Consider the following 17,805-nt stretch of genomic DNA (forward strand, 5'->3'; position numbering starts at 1 on the left):
TCCCACAAGCTAATTCATTAACTGACTTGTAGCTGTCTTGCAGGTGACGAGATACGTTTGTGTGTTTTGGAGGATAGTTGTGAAACAGGAGAATACAAGCAGAGGACAGCGAAGGCCAGACGATAAGATAAAATCAGAAGAGAATAGTGTGAACCAACAGATAGTTGAGACAGGGATTAGGAAAACCAGACAGGGATTAGTGTACTCGGCCAGTCTCTAACACCAGCTTTTGTAAACAGAGGCACAAGGTTATTTCGACACACTATTGCAGGAAGAGCAGAAAAAGACTTCGATCGTCGTGCTGCCTGAGTGAGGGCAACACAAAATGGCGGCGGAGCACAAAATGGCGGGTCGATACGATCACGATCGAAAATCGAAGTTCCTCAGACCCTCCTTTTGCCAGAAATCAGGCAAGATACACAGACTCACATTAATCTGAGTCAATGTCGATGGCCATGAGGTCATCGAGCTGTTGCTGTAGCATCATTCTGATATTCTCTGTTCTTTGTGACTTGGGTTTAGGGATGCACATAGTAGCACAAAGGTCGCAGATGGTGGGGCCACAGTGCATACAAAGGCAACAGGAGAATACGATGGCTAAAATTACTCCAAGGAATGTCAATACCTTCCAACCCCATTTGGACAGTAGTCCCCAAAACCACTCCAATAATAACCAATCTCCTTCGTCCTGATGAATCGACTCAGAGATTATATGTAACTTAGAGATAGCTTGGTATACTGTCGGAGCGTCATTAGGTATGAAAATACAGCAACTTGACCCGATCAATTTGCACACTCCACCACGGTCTGCAAGAACAAAGTCTAAGGCAACTCGATTTTGTAAAGTCATAAGACGATCTGCCTGTAGTTCTGCCGTGATATTACTTAAGGCTCCTACAGTGATGTCTATGGTGGTTTCTACGACACAAACCAGTTGCCTTATATTTCTGCTGTTGGCCATTGGACCCCAAAAAGGAAGAAATCCTTTGAGGAAATCTCCTCCCTCTTGTCCTGCTGTGTCCTTGGAATTAATAATCCCTCTGCCATATCTGTTTCGATGATGATTTGCAGAAGCGGTGTATGTAGGGGGAAGAAGGAAAGCTATATAGCAGGTACCAGAAAAACCTGTTGGTAACCACGTGTAAGCCCTATTATAACAGATGAAATATGTACCCTGAGATGGTACTAGAGGCGGTGAATTCTGAGAGGAGTAAACGTATGTGTGGGAACAGCTATTTCTTTGTACGGTGTCAGCAGACTGACCATTTATCTGTAGATAGAAATTGCCCTGATGTGGTATAGTCCAAATCGGTGAAGATTTTCCTTGTTTAACTTTATCACTAAGGCTAGTGACATAATGGGTGACGTTCCAGTTAGTGTACGCTTTCTTTCGTCAACGGAGATCTTACTATTTTCCATGATTTTAGCCATAGCTACCATTCCCTTTATCAATGAACTATGACTAAAATCTGGATCACCAATATATGAACTAACGGATCATCTGAATTTGCTTTGATAGGCATTAGAGAAGATAACAAAATAAGCCCAAGCAGAACCTTCATAGGAGAACGGAAGAACTAAATACGGCATTCCTTTTTTACGGTATGTGGCATAAGTCCACACACCCAACAGTCAGTTGTATTGATCACTAATTGGTGTTGATGTAACAACTGGACAAATGAGTTATTGTAATATTCAGTTCTTCTAGTGAGTTCATGTTGAGAAAGTGTATGAAATAGATGTGGAGAGACAATAGAAGAAGACGAAGAGGTAGAAGGAGAGACAACTTTTCGCTGCAGAGCAATAACAATCCAATTTATAAACGACAAAAGAATACACAATAATATAATAATACATAAAGTAATACCACAACGACTATACATTTCTTTACAATGATTCATTTTATCTTTACTTTCTCTTTTGCCTAATGTAGTCTCCATCTTTCTAAGTGGATGCTCACGGCAATCTTCCTCAATCACTTAATCACGATAGTCTGCCGTCCTATGACACTGCAAGTCCTGCAGGCTTATTGCCACTACTCAGGTCGCAACCAAGACTCCTACCGTGACCTTGCAACCGGGATAGAATACTACATAGGAGAGAGAAAATCTTAAGTATTCTTTAGTCTAGGTCTTAGGTCATAGTGTTCTTTATCAGGTGTAGTTTGGTCTCGGAACAATGTTCGCGGATTGGTCGTACTCAAGCGACGATGTGGTGGTATTGCTTCCTGGTGAATGTCGTTGTCCTCTTTCTCAGACAATGTTCCATTCAGGCGTGCATCACTAAAAGGTACAAATCGTGGAACCTTTTCGCTCTCAGAGTCTCTAATGCCCTTACGTACCCACTGATCAAACGGAAAAGGCAAAGGCACTTTCTTGCAATGCACACCGTGAATCCAATTTTTCTTTCCTTCGACTTTCACTGCTGTTCTTGTGGTGAGCAAAACCATTCGGGGCTCTCTCCACCTGGGTTCCAAATTTTTCGTCCTTTGGAAGGTCTTTATGCAGACCCAATCACCTGGCCGGATGGAATGACCTGGGTCTGTGGAAACCTCCGGCAAAGCACTCTGAACCTGTTGATGGAGAACATGCAATTTAGTCGTAAGGTCATGCAAGTAATCAATTAACATTGGATATGGTAAGTCTGAGTATTTCTTAGGGCGAGGGACTTCCCATACATTAGCTGGGCTTCCAAAAACCACTTTGTAAGGGCTAAGTCCCATACGAGAGTGTACTGCTGTTCTGGTGGACAGAAGAGCCAATGGCAAAGCATCGGGCCAACTAAGTCCTGTACTAGCCTGAACTTTCGCTAGTTTTAGTTTTAAAGTTCCATTGTAACATTCTACTAAACCCGCTGACTGTGGATGATTAGCCGCATGGAACTTTTGCTTGATACCAAGACCCGCACAAACTTTGTGCATGACTTGGCCCACAAATTCGCTCCCATTGTCACTCCAGACAATGCGCGGCAAACCAAACCTGGGGAAAAATTCTTTTAGTAGAGCTTTAGCTGTGGATAAGGCTGTATTGTCTTTTAGAGGGTATGCTTCTATCCATCTAGAAAAGGCACATACTACCACCAGAACATATTTGAGGTTGTTGCATCGTTCCATATGAATGTAATCGATCTGCAACACCTCAAAAGGATATGTCGGAGGAGCAAAGTGACCTGCCGGAGTTGGGGTTCCCTTTCCCGGATTGTACATCAAACAAACAATACAATGTTTCACTACATTGTCTGCACACTTTGGGATTCCTTCATTCTGCCACACTGGAGCCAGAAGCTTGCATATTCCTTTCGCACTTAAGTGGGCTGGACCATGCGCCATAGTGACTACTGGTAGCACATAAGCGTCTGGTAACAGCCAACGTTGGTGCTCAGACAATTCCACCCAACATCCCATCTCATTCAACATTCCTGTACTTTCTTTCCACTTGCTCAATTCTTTCTCTGTAGCCTCTTTCTGAATCGACCTTACACTTTCTACTGTATCCTCATACATTCCTCTCTCTCTAACCCAATTCGCAGGACCCGCAACATACATTCGACTTGTAGCATCTCTCGCTGTCTTTTTCGCTACTTCATCCGCAAATGCATTTCCTCGACCAACATCGTCAGTAATCTTTTTGTGTGCACTACACTTCACAATTGCTATTTGGGCAGGTCAAGAAAGTGACTCAAGAAGGTCAGTCACCAACTGACCATGTTGTATTTTAGTGCCATGTGAAGTAAGGAATCCCCTTTCCTTCCATAAACTCCTAAAATTGAACGCTGCACCAAAAGCATATTGGCTATCGGTGTACACGTTCACCCTTTTTCCTTTGGACAACACACATTCTCTTGTTAAAGCTACCAGTTCTGCTGCTTGAGCTGAATTATGTCTAATGCGTGCTGTTTCCACAACTGTAGGTAAAGTAGTAACAGCATAGGCTGAAACTGTATCTCCATTAGGAAGCTTGAAACAAGAACCGTCCACCCATAGAATTCCATCCGGATTTTCTAGCGGTGTATCTTTCAAGTCAATTCTTCCTTTTGTCTCTTCCTCAGTACGGAGGAAACAATAATGTTGTTCTTGGTCATCTTTATCTACTGGAAGAGGCAACAAAGTAGCTGGATTTAAAGTATTACATCGTTTGATGTGCACGTGACTAGCCAAAAGCGTCAACTCATATCCAGACAAACGAGCACTCGTAAGATGTTGTGTTTTCGTTCGGTTTAATAAGGTATCCACTGCATGCGGTACCATAACAATAATTGTATTATCTAGCACTACTCCAGCAGTCTGTCGAATAGAAATTCCTGCTGCTGCTGTTGCTTTAAGACAACTAGCCAATGCTTTAGCTACTGGATCAAACGTAGCCGAAAAATATGCACATGGTCGCTGTTTATCTCCAAATCGCTGTGTTAAAACTGACAACGCACAACCTTCTTTTTCATGAACGTAGAGCGTGAACGGCTTACTGTAATCGGGAGTATCCAATACAGGAGCAGAACATAGCGCAGTACGCAAGTCAGTGAAACTCTTCTGACATTCGTCAGTCCATGCAAGGGGCTGAGGCGTATCTTTCAAAGTGAGTGCCAACAGAGGTTTAGCCAACAGAGAAAAGCTCGGAATCCACTGCCTACAATAAGAGGTAATACCCAGAAAGGCACGTACCTCTCTTTGTGTGGATGGCACAGACATTTGCGCAATCACCTGAATTCGTTCTGGGGTTAATCGTCGTCCCTCCTTTGATAGGAGATGACCCAAGTAGGTAACATCTCGACGAACATATTGTAGTTTAGAAGGTGAAACCTTATGATTCAGATTAAACAGATGGTGTAACAATGCAACAGTCACATCTTTGCAAATATCTTCTGAATCAGCAGCAATCAACAAGTCGTCCATGTATTGAATAAGAGCAGCACCAGACGGCAAATGAAAAGCATTAAGATGACATTTTAAAGCTTGACTGTAAATAGAGGGACTTTCACAATAGCCCTGAGGTGCGCGCTTAAACCGGAAGCTTCGGCCTCCAAGAGAGAAGCCAAAAATATCCCTACTCTCTTCTGCAAGGGGAATACTAAAGAAGGCATTCTTTAGATCGATAACAGAAAACCAAGTCGCTGTGGAAGGTATCATCGTCCACAGAGCAGTGATATCTGGGACTACAGGAAATTGTGGTACAACAATTTTGTTTACCTCCCGAAGATCAATTACCAAACGATATACAGGAGGCTGAGAAGGATCAGTGCGTTTAAGAACAGGAAGAATAGGACTATTGCATATGTTACCTCTCGTTTCCTCAACCACACCCTTCTGAATCAAATCATGAATGATTTCCAAAAGCGCTTTTTCACCTTCAGTGGAAATTCTAGACTGCGGAATACGTGGCAATTCAACATTAGGTTTAAGAGTGACAACATAAGGTGGAATCTCCAGACAGCCCACATCGTTCGGACCCGTGGCCCAAAGCGTTGCCGGAAGAGAAAGCAATTCAGGTGGAAACTGATCTTTGGACAAATACATTGGAGAAGTCAGTTTCTGTCCTAAAGTAAGATGTACACCAAAAGGAGAACAATATATCGTAGCATGCATTCTTTTTAATAAGTCCAAACCCAACAGATTTTCACCGCAACCATTCGTCAAAAGAAGCGGAGCTTCCAAACCTTAAGGGCCAACTGAAATAGGCAAAGGGCAAGAAACCGGATTACGAACAGGGGCGCCAGAAAATCCTACAGAAACATTTGTTAAGCCAGACAAAGGTGCCCCAGGGAGTTTGAAATGAATGATAGAACTTCTCATCGCACCAGTATCTAGGAGAAATGGCTCTGAAACACCCATTGTAGTGACATTAACATAGGGTCCATTCTGATCTACTGGAATCGACACAACTCCCTTACTTTGTCCATGGCTGTCCTAGTTAGTATGAATACTTTCATTCTCGCTTTCAACATAACAATCCTCATTGTAATACTGAGTAGACCTAACATTTTGCTGATCAAAATAATTCACGGAATTAGGAAGATGAAGGGAATGCTGTTCTTGAGTCGACATACCTCGACCTTTACCTCTGTTTGCTGACTGGAGGCCAGCACGACCTCGTGGAGCAGATAGTGTCCCAATGACCTTCCTCTCTACAATAGGCACATTGATTAGGTCCTAATAAAGGTCGCGGAATATATGACTCAGGTTTTTGATACAACCTCTGAAACTGCGGAGGCTGTTGAAACTGAGGCTGAACATAGCGAGGAGGATAAGCTTGTTGCAAGAGAACCTTCGTTTTCAATTCTTTCGTCTTTTTCTCTTGCTTTTCTCTTTCTTCTTTATCTCTATTTTCATAATATTGTGCAGTAGCCAATATCTGGGCAGAAGAAGAAACAGCCCATGAACTTTCAGAATCTTTCAATTTGTGTGACAACTCGGGAAGCAAATTAAATACAAATTTGTCCACAAATAATCGCTGACCACCCTCTGTAGCCATATCTTGACCACTGTGATCAATAAATGTCTCCTCTAAACGAGTAAAGAAATCAGAGACACTCTCATCTTTCTTCTGTTTGCATGCTGCTAATTTATCCCAGTTAACTCTCAAGGCAGGCATCATCGTTTTCATTAATGTAATAATCCTACCAGGGAGTTCTGAAACCAAAACATCAGGCTTAGCACCACCCACTTGAGCTGCATCCGCAGCAATTATAGTAGCCCAATCACCACCTAATGCTTGAGCATGATTCTCTCTACGAATCTTAGCCCATAATGCTTGTGGAACTACATTTCCCATCAACAAATCGATATCAGCTAAATTCATAATGCAAGCATCAACCGTCTGTGATAAATCTTTATAATAACCCGCAGGATTCTTACGAGGATCCGGTAGAGTCTGCTTAAGTGCTAAAACTTCAGATCGTTTCCATGGAACATGTACCCATATACGTTGGAAATGATCAGGAACAGCCAGATTATTACCTTGAGCCGCAACTTCTTCCTTCCAAACTGGAGGAACCTCTCTCATGGGATAATTTTTCAGTGTCAGTCTAAATGACGGATCGGAATCAGAGAAAGTCTGAGAGGACAACAAGGATCTAAAGGAATTAAGTGTCCTTACAGCTTTCTCAACCTTAGAACCCACAACAAGTCCTTTGTCGAAATCAGTCTGAACATCTAACAGACCCTGTGGAATCGAACTCGAATTCACATCCTCCCATTCTTTAATGAGAGTATCACACATTACATTAAAACATACCTTTGCGTAGGCGCCTTCCATTGTGAGAAGGTAGACATAATATCGGGCACGCTATACTGGGGACCCCTCTTGATCCATTTACGTGCGAGAGAGTCCAACCTTTCTCATTCTTCAGAGACACATTTAAAGCTTCAAAGAAAGGAGATAGAATACTAGTGACGGTGTCCGTGAGACGCTTACGCACAGACGGAGAATTGGACATAAGAATAGGGGACAAGGTATTGGGCGAACTAACGGAAGGAGAACCGGTAATTGCAGAAGGAGCAGAAGGCAAAGGAGATCGAAGATCAGGAGATGAGGGCAAAGAAGTTGAAGTTAAAGGCAAAACTGGTAGGGGCGGAGATACTAAAAGGGGCAAAGGCGGAAGAGCCGGAACAGGCGGAGGTACTTCTGGCGGCTGAACAGGCTGTAACAACTGGGGTGCATTAGCACCTTGTGCATAGGGCGGAGGCAATCTCAATAAATGGGACATTAGGGGATCTTCTTCTAAAACATTTCTTGTTATCAGAAGGGGAAACAGGCAACACCGGATAGCATTTATCTATCGCCATACGATGCTGTCTTTCTGAAATTTCCATCGCATTAATAATTTCATCATCTTTGAATTGTTGGGCAGCCTGTATAATTGTCATACCCTGTGCTTTCTTATCTCGTTTTGCTTGTTTAATTTCTCTCTGTTTGGCTTCCTTACGCCAAAGGCGAAAAGAGTCAAACATTGCTGGCCGGGCTTTTCGTTTGAATAAAACTGCTTCCAAATTATCTAGCACATCAGAATCGAAACTACCATTTTCTGGCCATTTTAGAAAACACCATCTTTCTTCGTGTATCGGGTCCATGTCTCGTTAAAGGCAATGGGGCCAACACCATGTTAAGAATAGAGCTCATATGTGGGAGTTCCAACCGAAGGAATCGGACAAGAGTCCTCAAGCCGGGAATCCCTATTACAACCAAAGCAACAACGTTTTCCAAACTTAGTCAGACCAGGCATCTCGCGATTTCACCGGACTGTTCACAAACATCAAGGGGGTAAAACTCAGTTTACGCAGCACAAATGCACTTACCCTCGGCTTCGGCTATTGCAATAGTCGAATCTAAGGACCAAAGAAACTAAGGAACAATGAACCAAAATTGTGGGCGCGACCCACCAAATACTTAACTAAGGACGTCTTCTTACGCCAACAGAGGCCCGTCTATCGTCTCGCCTTACCATACATCACCAAAGGAAGGGCCAAAGCAGGGCGACAGTCAGGGCAGCAGTCGTTAGTAGCCGTCAGGAAGGAGTAACCGCGCTGAAAAAGACCTTCGGAACACTTTCGACATAATGGGGTCGCTTGACGTGGCTCGCGATTCCTCCAGAATTTTCTTGCGGGGTTCCTCATGACCTTCAGGCAGAACCGGTACCACTGAAGCCGCCCCACGTTGGGCGCCAGTTGAAGAACCAGAAGCTTTTGGACCTGGCGGCGCGGGGTACGCCTTAATCTCCTGGGTTCTCCTGCTTAGCTACACAGAGACACGGGGACACTCTGTCGGCGTAAAAGATCAGATTTATTAGCTGCAGCTAGTACAGTTGTCCTAGAAGTACACACGGTATGTTCTCAGGAGACTGCCACTTCACTCTGTGGCGCACAATCTTATATAGTACATAGGTGACATATACATTAACTAAGAACACACCGAAAACATATAGAAGGAGCCAATAAGAAAAGTTGGAAAACAGAACAGAACCAATAGGAAAGGTTTGAAAATAAAGTATCGAGTAACTCGAAGAATCCTCTCCTCTAACTGTGTTTGTCACCCCTCCCCACGAGCTAATTCATTAACTGACTTGTAGCTGTCTTGCAGGTGACGAGATACGTTTGTGTGTTTTGGAGGATAGTTGTGAAACAGGAGAATACGAGCAGAGGACAGCGAAGGCCAGACGATAAGATAAAATCAGAAGAGAATAGTGTGAACCAACAGATAGTTGAGACAGGGATTAGGAAAACCAGACAGGGATTAGTGTACTCGGCCAGTCTCTAACACCAGCTTTTGTAAACAGAGGCACAAGGTTATTTCGACACAATATTGCAGGAAAAGCAGAAAAAGACTTTGATCGTCATGCTGCCTGAGTGAGGGCAACACAAAATGGCGGCGGAGCACAAAATGGCGGGTCGATACGATCACGATCGAAAATCGAAAATCCTCATGACGCCTTCCATTCCTTTAAACAAATTCTCTACAACCCTCTGAAAAACTGAAGAATAAGAAGCAAACCCGAATGGTATGCGCTTGAATTGGTACAACACCTCATGAGTTATAAATACTGAAAGATGACTAGAATTCCAATGAAGGTTAATCTTAAGATTAGTAGAGGTCATGACTAACAAGCTGAAACTGTTACCCCCCTTGAGTGTGGACAGCATTTCTGCGAAATTGGGCAGGGGGTTACTATCCACCCAAACCTGAGTGTTTCAATCACGTACATCCAAACACAAGTGCACTGAGCCATTAGCTTTGAGGGGTAAAACAATCGGAGCTACAGAATCAGAACTTTCTTTGGGTTTGATCACATCTTGTGCATAGAGTTTGTCCAGTTCTTTTCTTAGCCCGAAACTCAAGGCTAAAGGTACTCTGCGAACATTATACACTGCAGGGCAAGCATGTTCACAGCCCTTATTTTGTGCATGAATCCTTTGCACAAACCAAGATCTTTTTGCAATACATCTAGATAAGCTCTCTCCCATTAACTTTTCTGAGCAGAAATAATCTTGACATATTCCTTCCTTAATGTGACCTGATCAAGGTCATTAGGAGTCAATATTATCCCTAAATTATTTGGGTCATACTACCCCAAGAGAGAGGCATAATCCTTTGCCACGTATATCACCCCATTAGTTACACTATGTTTTCCTTGACGGAAATTCACCAACAACTTCGAAGGATTTGCCCCCATCAATGAATGTTTTAAGGTACATTTGATTAATGACTCTTCCCAAACATTTTCGCTTATCAAGATAAAAGGCAATCCTGAAACTGTAATGACCTTTACTGCCACACCATTCATACTTAACGAGCAGAAAGGCCTTCTAATCATGTTCAATGATACACCCACACTGTTTCATGCTCACTCTCCATTGAGGATGTACCAATGGTAAAGACCTCACTCTCATCACTCGTGACATCGTTATCGCTTAACTTGCTTGCCTCAACCTTGTGAATTTTATTGCGACCGGTTTTCCTTGAATAATAACTAACCCTGGCAAAATGCCTCTTTTTCATACACTTAGCAGGACACACACTAGCATTTCCCAAATTAGATGAACTTCCACACCTATAACACTACAGAGGTTTTAGAGGCTTTTGCTTATTGGAATTCCCAGATTCTTCCTTTCCCTTCCCCTTCTTGTGCTTGGTGTTAACTGCCAAAACACTGAGTATGTGGCTTAGTTTCCTTTAAAAATCATTTGTTCCATAAAGGACATTATACTTTCAATTCTTGCTGCTACTTCTATGGCTTTCTCTAAAGATAAATTTGGAGTTGACAATAAGGCTTCCTGGACCATCTTATTATTGGTCTTTTCTACTAGTTGGTCTTTGATCATTTCGTCTTCAAAGGGCTTCTATTCCCAAGACACAGCGAGAATCCTCAATGCTTGCAACTGGTTCTTCTGTGATTTGAACTCACTTGTAAAATTTGTGCTGCTCCATGTTGGAATTTTTGCATGCTTTGAACCTTACATTCAAGGATTGGATGGCAGAGGCATACTTATCAACATTACTACCTTTGCCCTCTCCGTCGCCATCACTTAAAACAACAACGTCTCTTGGAATGTGTTTTCAAATGTTCCATCCCTCTGGCCCCAAGCAATACCTCAATATGGCAAATTGTCCTTGTGGGCAAACCACTCTCCATCTAAGGCATTCAGGTATGCCTCAAAATCCTCTTTCCATTGTTCCAAATCCGATTCTGAAGTTACAGGGTCAGGAGAAAATGCAGACTGAGGAACAATTGATTGTTGCGTTCTCAGTTAAGTGTGGCTGTAATAGTAATAAAGCTCAACAGAAATAAGGGCTAGTTGCGTTCTCAGTTAAGTGTGGCTGTAATAGTAATAAAGCTCCACAGAAATAAGGGCTAGTTGCGTTCTCAATTAAGTGTGGCTGTAATAGTAATAAAGCTCAACAGAAATAAGGGCTAGTTAAGGATGCAGTAATGACAAATATTGTATGGTCAGAAGCAAAGCAGGATGTCAGGCTAGCAAATATGAATAGGGTCAAATTAAGTGCTCCTAAAAGTGGTGTCCTTCTTTAAAATACCTGCACCGAAATCACTGCCCTATGGATGAGCACAGGAAAGTTAAATCATACCCAATATAATTAAGTGGTTGTGGCAGCGCACGCTCGCTTCCAATAGTCCGGGACACTGCCTCTGATGCTGACTACAATGTGCAGAGCTGCTCCAGAATGTGGTGCACACTCACTTCCAATGGCGCTCAGTACAATGCAAAAACATGTCAATGCGCCGGGCCATTTCAACCCAGTTCCAAAATGGAGCTCGCACAGGCTGTTCTAATCATGTTCCATTATGAAGCTCCAAAGAGATCGAGACCCGTGCATGCACAGGACTGCTGGACCAACAACGATGTTCAGATGGTGGACACAGGTTGAAAATTGCTGAAAAATGGATGCCGCTAAGTGGGGAAGGACATGGGCAACCAAATTCGTCAGACGTTCCTCTTCGCTTCTTCATGAGATACTCTTCACTACCTCGCAAGCTTGTCTTCTCTGCCTCGACTCACAGCTAAGCAATCTGAAAACTTAGCAGCTTTGTGCCTGCCCTCTGTTACTGAGAACTGCAGTCACACAGTCTGTCTCCGGCTAGTACCCTTCCATTTCTAGTGCTTTGCAACAGTTTTAAGATATTCTTAGAGTTTCTCGTTGCTCAAATGGGTGTAATTTCTGATATTTATGTTTCCCTCATCTTCATTGATTGATTTTGCTCAAGAGAAAGTGTCACTCATAATCGTTGAAATGTCACGCGTAATTACACTAAAGTTATGAAAATTTACACATAGCAATCTGAAACCTTGGCAGCTATGCAGATTCTTGAAGGCCATAAGAAACAGAGCCTCAGTCAGGATCCCAGAAGACATCAAAATCTCATCTAGCTGCACTCCTCCTCGTCGCCACTAAGGTTCTGAGCACGGCTGTGATAAGTATATTTATTTGAGAGTATATGCAGCATGACACACCCAGCAACCACCATCGCCAGCTCATCTGTCCCTCTGCTCCAATTCAATCACCTTAGCATCACCCTAACATTTCTAAGCAGAACCAAACAGTGACATCTTCATGGACCCTTCTTTCTGTGTCACTTCTGCAGCTATCTGGACAATGGCAGAAGCGTGCAACTTGAATTAAGACTTGGGAGCAGACCGTAGCAACTAACTGGTGTAGCCCAAGGGCCCATTGCTCTCTCATAACCAGGTAACCAGCAGAAAACTGTGTAACTTCGTTTTGCAACCATGCATGCGCATTTTAAACTCTAGAGCACAAATCTCCCTGCTGCTATTCGGCAGCAATGGCCCCACCCCGTCCTGACACTCAATTCGGGACAGTCGGTTGCTGAAAAATAAAATGGTAATTAATAAACTTGATTACCATTTTATTTTTCAGTTCTGGCCGGTGGGGTTTTGTTTGTGGGGCGACGCTCCTCCGCTCAAACAGAGCTCCGCTCCGCACCTGCGGAGGTTTCCAGCTGCAGCCTGGAAACGTTTTGTAATTCCCTGAAATGGGCAAATCCATACAGATATACTAAATTTCTTTGAAAATGAGGATCATTGTAAGGTGAATTACAGAACTGCAGGAAGGCTGGACTTTGAAATCGTACTTTGAAACACTCTCACACACTGTGACATGTTATAATTACACCTAGTTTTGTGGGCACATGACACTTTGTATCTGACTCCGGTTTATGAAACGAACTGGGGTTGACACCGGTCAGTAGGTATACATGGTAATACTTGAGGTGAAGGAGAAGCAAATCATTTTCCTATATATCATTGAGGAATTATAAAATTTTGAATATCTGCTGTTAATGTCACAAATATTTTTGACAGGCAAAATATGTTTTTTAAACCCTTTGTTCTTACAGCGTTAGGATTTTTTGCTTTGAAAGGGAAAGTTATGCCAACTGTACTGCTCATTAATTTTTTAGGAAGTGCACAATGCGTATAATTTGAGAGATTTAGATAAATTTGATCTTGTATTTCAAAGAAAGTGGATGTGTGTGTACTGCAATTATAGGGATTTATGTTGTTGCTTTGTTTATGGGTGAAAATATTCCATATACACATAATTTTATGAAGAAAATCTTTTTGCATACAAATGTGTTCTTTACGTGCTTAAATAAATAATGGTCTTCTCTAGGAAGCCACCAAATCAACATTTCCCCATAATCTTCCCTATGAGCCAATAACACAATCACCAACATTAGGAAAACTCATAGCTCAAAACAAATACTAATCGCATATAAATGCCACAGGCCCATACCACGCTCCTTTCTCACGCACCAGTTCTGACTATGCATATTAAATGTATGCTACCTAAGGTGCTTGCTGCATTTTACTTTTTTGTAACTATGTATCGGAACCTCTAATTTCAAACAAAATACAACTGATGCATGTAATTTAAATCTTAGAGTTAATGCTTGCTGTTTTATTGCCTCTCACTCGACCCGGTATTTAATAAACCTCCTTGCTTAGAGTAACTGACTATAATTCAAGCTACCTGTATCTTCAAGAGTTAGAATTTATGATGAGAAGGCTTTATCCTTTTAAATAGACGGATGGCAGTGGTATTCTTGATAGAAATTTCTTCTTTAAGAGTTATTCGGACAAGTGATGACGAGCTCATCAAGCCTAAGAACATTGAGGCTACTACAGATGTCTGCTATCTGCCCTCAGTGGAGCAGGCATGTGGGTGCCCGCCTACTGGCGATCAGGTGAATCAATGCAAGTGCCTTTGTAAGGTCAAGATAAGAGAATTTAGGCAAATTAAATGGTTTAGAATCATAAGACTGTATCCGGCTTGTTAACACCTTGAATCTTGTATTAGTCGGGTGTGCACCTGATGACTTTTTGGAACATGATGGCTCCCCCTGCCTTGTGAAAATTAGCAGGCTTCGATAATTTGTAATTTAACATTCAAACAGAGGAGGCCATAAAGTGTTCGAATAAACAGCATAATATCTCTTTAAGAATCACAGCTGTATACTCCTCTTGTCCTTCCATAACGTAAACATGGGAGCTTCTAGTGTTGTGTGAGCTTTTTATGTGTGTTTTGAATGTATTGCTCAAATAGATTTCACCTCCACTCAAGTTTGTTGCTGGTAGCTTTTGTTCTACCAAGGAACTGACAGCTCATACTTTGCACGGCTTTCCCACTCCAAATAAAACCACAAGTATTTGTAACATGGGTAATGACATTGAAAGCTAATCTGAGGTTCAAAAGAAGGAAATTACTACAATCTTATCTGGAATTTAAATCTCCTTCTAATACCAAATCAAGATCATCGGGAACTGAGAGAGAAAACAAACAGTGATTAGAAAAGCCCCCTCCTAATTTAGAGCTGTTCAGTCGATCTTTAGGGGGCAAGGTCTTGTAGTGTGTAGAACAATTACATATTTGCTCGCTAAACAGCATATCTTTGAATAATTCACCAGTTCTCGTCACTAAATGCTCTTCCTTTTAAAAGTTATTAAATGGTTGTAAATGTGTTTTAGCTGAACTATTTTAAGAAGCCAAAGACTTCACAATAGCTCTTGCTCAGGAAAGTGGCTACTTTGCCTATGTCCTTATAGGCATATCAATGTATATGTCATCAACTGGTGACCAGGTAGACGTGATTAAGATTGGGTCTTGGAAGATCCTTGGGTGAGCCTATGCTAATCATAATAAGTGTTTAATAACGTGCCTTATTTAAAATCAAGATAGATCTGTGTTGTGTAGACATGAATCAACTTCAATTTATTTCTAGCTATGAAATATAGTGATAGCTGGGATAATGGTTTGCAAACTGGGTCACATACAATTGTCTTAAATTGGAAAGTTTCTGGTACAGTTAGGAGCATTCCAGACTCTTGAATATGGCATTAAAGTCAAACTCATAGGTAGAGCTTAGGTGGATATAAGAACTTTGTTCACTATCACGCAAAAAGAAAAACGTATAAAATCCGAGTATAAAACAACAAGCTACATCTGCCAAAAATAGTTTGATGGTTGACAGTGAATGTTGGTTTAGATCTAGTAAAAGCATTCTCTATTCAAACTGTTTCAGGAGCTGCCTTGTCTAATTATATTTTGGATACACATTTTGCTACCACAAGACAAATGTTTAATGAGGCTAAATTACCAAAATGACTAATAAATTATTTACCGAAGAGTCTACATTAATAAACATCTTGAATAAGCTATTGGAGTAGAGTCAGTATAGGTTCAGGTGGACTGGATCATTCGAGAATTTCAGATAAAAATGTTATCTGGTAGGTAGGACATATTTGCATATTATGAATCTAAATGAAAATCTTTCACGTTGTCAACGGTTATCCTGTAAATCTAGCATAAATCAACCCCACCTGGAAAAATCTGGAAATGCCTGATTGATAAACTTTGACTGCACCTGGGACGGGCATGTTAGCGGAGAAGTGCTTAGCCCTATTTTAGCTGTTATATTTTGTCGAAAATGATTGAAAGTTAACTGCCCTTTTGCCGATTATAAAGTGACAGGGTCCCCTTGTTGGCCAAATAAAGAGATTTGGCTATTACTGAAGATGTTTTGACATTGATGTGACTGCTGTATAATGACACAGGATGAAGCGAATAAGGAAGTCATTTTTGTTGACTTCCTAATTCAGTGAATCAAACCTGCAGCCAAAACTTATAGATCTTCTTGATGGTAATTCAAAGTATTATGCATCTCTGCTACAAGAGGAATTATGCAACTGAGCATTAGAAAACAATCTACAACCTTAGTCCCAAAGTGGGTTTCTTAACAATTGTGGAAACACAGGAACTTGTGCGGCTTTATCTTTATTGGTCTTCAAAACAATACATAAATGCAGTCAATTATATGTACATTTTAGAGATTTTAAGAAAGCAAGCAACAACCTTGAGAAAGGATTCCCTTAGACAAAATGTACTAAGTGGGAAATTCCGCAAAAATTATTAGACACACTTATTACAACTCGACATTGACAGACAAAACTATATTAATCTATATTCCTACCCCTACTTTTAATCATCTTACATGAGAGAGACATCAAGAAAGCTCTAAAAATAATCTGCAGCCTGCCCCATTCGCAAATTAAACAGGTGCCTAATACCTATTATGCAGTTTACCAATGACATCATTCTTTTAGACTTTTAGACACACCTTAATTACTATGCAGTAGATCAAAAAAACTTGAGGTAAACTATGAAAAGACCAAAGTATTGGGATTCTCAAGATGGTGACACACAGGCCTCACTTGAAATTTAGACATGAAATTAATTTCATTTGCACAATCTTGCAAGTATTTAGGGGTAGAATTCAAAGTAAAAGATCAATTTAGTTTGCATCAAACAATGGAAAACAAAGCTGCATTCTCGAAGTTTGCTTTCATGAAATGATCTAGAAACATTGATGACCCTACCATAAACCCACTCCTCAAATTAATCACGGCAAAGTTCATTACATCATTAAACTATGGATTAAAAGCTTTCCCTATGAAGTTCACATTTTGGCTAAATCCTATTGAGAGCAATTTATATAGATTGTTCTTTCTACTTCCAGAGTCAACTAGACAGGCTCAAATTTCATTGGGGTTTAACCCAGTTGACCAACAACTTGCTTTCAATGCAGCTCTATTAAGGTACTAGTAAATGCTGAACTGTGCAGATGCAAACTCATTCAAAGGTTCTTTCGATAAGGAGTTCGATCTGCCAAATTACTGTAAGAAAATGATTTGTCATGCCCTGATAAGTTCTACTTTACGAGAACTAAATATGGCACTGCCATTAGAACAAAATCTTTCATACAAAACCTTTATTCAAATACTAAGGAAACGTATTACTCATAAGTCTCAAGCAAAATACTTTACAAACTTCCAAAGAAAATCTTATAATATCTTGGTACAGGGAAGCTATGCGTCTAATAAATCTCAAGTATTTCAAGAGCTGGCCCTATCATGGTAGTTAAGACTTCAATATCTACTTCTACACTTTAGACTATTTGAGTTAGAAGAGGTTGAGGAATCCTGGACATATAAACAACAAAATGCTGCTTTTCGATTGTTCTTTAATGATCAAAAAATTGTTCTAGCACCTGTCTTTCATCAATCAATTGAATATATATATATATGTATATAAAACACTTTCGATAAATTACTTTTGGAGAAGTGAGGGACACTTCTGTTTGAAATAAAAGCGCTTTCAGTTTGCTCCGTTTAATAAAATCTGTTTTCAAAGTAGGTATTGAAGGCCAAGTTGAACTTTGGGAGTTACATTGTGTGGGTGGGAATAGAGATTGCCAGAGGAAATTATCCAGTTTGAAACAGTAAGGACA

Source organism: Triturus cristatus, chromosome 3_1 (assembly GCF_964204655.1).
Source record: "Triturus cristatus chromosome 3_1, aTriCri1.1, whole genome shotgun sequence".
Taxonomy (NCBI): domain Eukaryota; kingdom Metazoa; phylum Chordata; class Amphibia; order Caudata; family Salamandridae; genus Triturus; species Triturus cristatus.